Source organism: Mus pahari, chromosome 1 (genome assembly GCF_900095145.1).
Source record: "Mus pahari chromosome 1, PAHARI_EIJ_v1.1, whole genome shotgun sequence".
NCBI lineage: Eukaryota > Metazoa > Chordata > Mammalia > Rodentia > Muridae > Mus > Mus pahari.
In genome coordinates, this window is record NC_034590.1 from 127,954,118 (window position 1) to 127,957,905 (window position 3,788).

The window sequence follows — 3,788 nt, forward strand, 5'->3', positions numbered from 1 at the left end:
GCCTCTGATCACACCTCTGTGGTACATCACTGTGGAATAAGTGCATGAGAAGGAAGAGTGCAAGGGGCCACACTGGGAAGAAACCAGGTTGGAAGTAGATCCAGCTCCTGCCAGTTGCTTCTCTGCAGCCTCCCCACAGCACTGCTGTCCTTCAAAAGAAAGAGAACGCTCTTGGCTTGTAGGTTAGTGAGACGGGACACAAAGAGAAGGCGCCTCCCCACTGCTGTTCAACGACACAGTCCACCTCTGGGAGAGTTAGGTACATATAGCTTTAGCAACGGAATCAGAGTTGACTGGTAGGCAAACGGATTTTAATATTCCCAGGCCCTACTCAAATTTTACCCTTCAAGATCCTCAGCTAGGATGATCTATTGCTAAGATGTTATGGAGGGTGTCTGGGTTTTTTGGAAGAGATAAACACCTCCCGTGAATGTTAGGAATCCCGAGGATTATCTTTCTAAAACATTGAATAAACAGCCCACCTCCGCAGGTCCCCCTGAACAAAGTTAATGATTTATGTCACCCAGGGGGGAGGATGTTCTTATCTAGTGCTAAAGTACCTCTGTTTCTTTCTTTGTAAACTCACATTGGTTTAAAATTTACAGCCTGTACTGAGAAGCAGGCCCTTGTTGGAGGTGTTCCCTTGCAGGTACATCCTGTGCCTGTGGGGCTGCGGGGCATATCCAATGAGTGCCTTTCATCACTGAGAGTCTTCTTGCTTTCCTTCATTTTATACAAACAGGATTTAAAAAGCTTTCAGATAGATGTGTCTGTCCCTTTGAAAATGTAAGCTTTTAGTCCATGAAAGAGTTTTAAAAGAGAATGTAATGAAAGCAACCTGTTGAGCATTACCCAGCTGAAGGGAGCTAGGCTCTGTAAGACAGCAACGCGGCAATGTCTTTTGCCCATAAAGTGGAATGAACTTGTGCACGAGGAACAGCTTTGTCAGGGTCCATAGAGTAGTTGTAGGAAACGCTTTTCTAACAGCAGGACGAGACCTGTAGTGGATTGTGAAACAGCAAGCTGTGAAGGGATTTTCTCTATAGATATGAACTGGGACAGCCCGTACCCGTAGCTGTGTGAGTCACTGAATGCACAGCCTTGCTTGGTGGAATTTTCCATTTGTGTGCGCCCAGGCAGGTGGGGCAGGATCAAATGCAGGGTTTATGCACAGGCAAGCACTACACTGGGCTACAGCCCCGGCCTCACTACCTTTCACTCTACAGAAACCATTGCTTTTTGCTGTAAGCTACAGTTAAAAAAACAACAACAACAACAAAATAACAATACATCGACACTACAGACCCAAAATTCTTAAAGGTGTTTTATTCTGGTTTTGTTTTTGTTTTTTGTTTTGTATTTTTGTTGTTTGTTTTGTTTTCTTTTCTTTTGAGACAGAGTTTCTCTGGTAACCCTGGCTGTCCTGGGACTTGATTTGTAGACCAGGCTAGCCTGAAACTCAGAGGTCTGCCTGCCTCACTTCCATTCACATAGATAAGGAACTAGAAGAAACAAAGATAAGATGGAAGTGAGAGTTGAAGGATAGCAGATTAATGCATTTTCATTTTCAATTTTTCTGGGGGGAAATTACAAATTTATTTGTCAGACATAAAAACATGCTTATTAAAAAAAATAAATAAATAAGAGCCGGGCGTGGTGGTGCACATCTTTAGTCCCAGCACTCAGGAGGCAGAGGCAGGCGGATTTCTGAGTTCAAAGTCAGCCTGGTCTACAAAGTGAGTTCCAGGACAGCCAGGGCTATACAAAGAAGCCCTGTCTCGAAGACCCAAAATAAATAAATAAATAAATAAATAAACCCTTAAGTAAGTAGAGTAAAATGTGGCATTCTTCACTCCTACTCTCTCAACACAGCTGCCTCTGGCCAGCTATCCACCACTTGGTATATTTTGTTGCTATTTTGTAAGCGCACAGAATAAAGTATTCATTAGATAGATGTGAGCCAACTGGAGCCAAATGAGCACAATCCAAAGGATATGATTTATTATGGCGCTGTCAGTTCAGTATGTTCAGGAACATTTTTATGCTCACACTTTATCGCCTGCAGAATATTACATGGCAGAGGTTGATAGTCTCCAGCTCAACACTTCTGCCTTCATGTGCAATCATGTTTTCTAATTTTTAGAAAAATGCTTTTGTATACATTCTCACAGCTGGCTCTTTGGACAAATGCTTGGATACCTTTCTATGCTGCCTGACTACAGTTAAAACAAGGCAGACACGTTTTAAATACCGTGTGACCGAGCTGCTTGCACTCTCATGCTAATTACATTCCCAAAACTGATCAAAGGAGTGTCCACAATGAGACCCGGAGACACTGAGAAACCCTGCCTCCAGCTGGTTCTGATTGGTAAATAAAGATGCCAACAGCCAATGGCTGAGCAAGGCAGACAGAGGCGGGACTTTTAGGATTCCCAGGTAGGGACAGAGATGAAGAAGAGGGAGATCCCCATGTTGAGAGAGGTGGAGGAGAGAAGCCGCCACCCCTGAGGAGGTGCGGGACAGAGAGCATAGCGGCCATGTAAGAGCTTGGGGAGAGCTGCCCAAAAGGGCTGCCCGATTGAGTTTAGGATAGCCAAGATGGAAAATATGATTTAACAAGTAATAACTCGGAAATATCGGAGAGAGGTGAATATCGTGGAGGTTAGGAAGTGGCCCAACCATTGAGCTGTTTTAGGCATATCAAAATATAAAGGTTATGTGTGTGTGTGTGTGTGTGTGTGTGTGTGTGTGTGTGTGTCTTTCATCCAGGAACCCAGAACATTGGGGAGGGTAGCAAGGAATTATTAAATTAATCACTACTTCATGTAACTTCGAAACGATTCACATTAAAAAAAAAAAAAATCAAGTAGCCATGGGAGAAAGGTCTCTTCCTTTTCTCTGGTAGCAACCATCAGGTTAGGCAAGATGGGTGCATACAAATAGACCCAGGAGCTGGGGAGGAAAAATCAGACCCATGTGATGCCCTTTCTTCGGAGGGTCTGCTGCTGGCAGTACCGCCAGCTCTCTGCGTTGCACAGGGCTCCCCGTCTCATCCAGCCTGATAAAGCTCTATGGCTGGGATACAAGGCTAAGCAAGGTCATGCCCTTTACAGGATTCATGTCCGCCATAGTGGTTGCAAGACACCCGGTTCCAAAGGGTGCATCTTACAGCAGGCCCGCCCACCATGGTGTTAACCAGCTAAAATTTGCCCAAAGCCTTCAGTCTGTTGCAGAGGAGAGAGCTGGGCGCCGAGGTGGGGCTTTTAAAGTCCTCAGTCCACGTGGAAATGTTTTGAGGTTGTCCTCATTGATCCATTCTATAAAGCTATCAGAAGAAATCCTGACACCCAGTGAGTCACCAAATCAGTCCACAAATGCAGAGCTGCATGTACTGACATTCCCTAACCACAAGAGCCACGCTGTGGGAGAGACCACAAGTTCCACCATGCTATTGGTGGCTCTTGCTGCAAAGCCTGGAGAAGGTGCAATACTTTCCAGTTCCACCGTTACCACTAATATACGTAATATTTGTAAAATTCATACCCAATAAACAATTTAGGACAGTCAAAAAAAATCGATCAACTTAAATCCCAACAGTGACAGCAAGTGCTCACTTTCTCACGTTATCTCCAGAACTATCACCAATTCTTTAACATCTGTCATTTAAACATTTTGATAAGCCTTCCTGATTACATAGTAACCTTTTCCCTAGATATTTCTTGCAGCTTTTACAAATGGGGATCTATCTCTATTATTATCTCTATACATTCTAATTGGTTACTTCATCT

General features: G+C 44.0%; 1 pseudogene; it reads left to right on the forward strand.

Annotated features, from left to right (window-relative positions):
• The first annotated feature begins 2,925 nt into the window (after positions 1–2,925).
• On the forward strand, positions 2,926–3,587 carry LOC110331525 (annotated as a pseudogene).
• Positions 3,588–3,788: the final 201 nt, after the last annotated feature.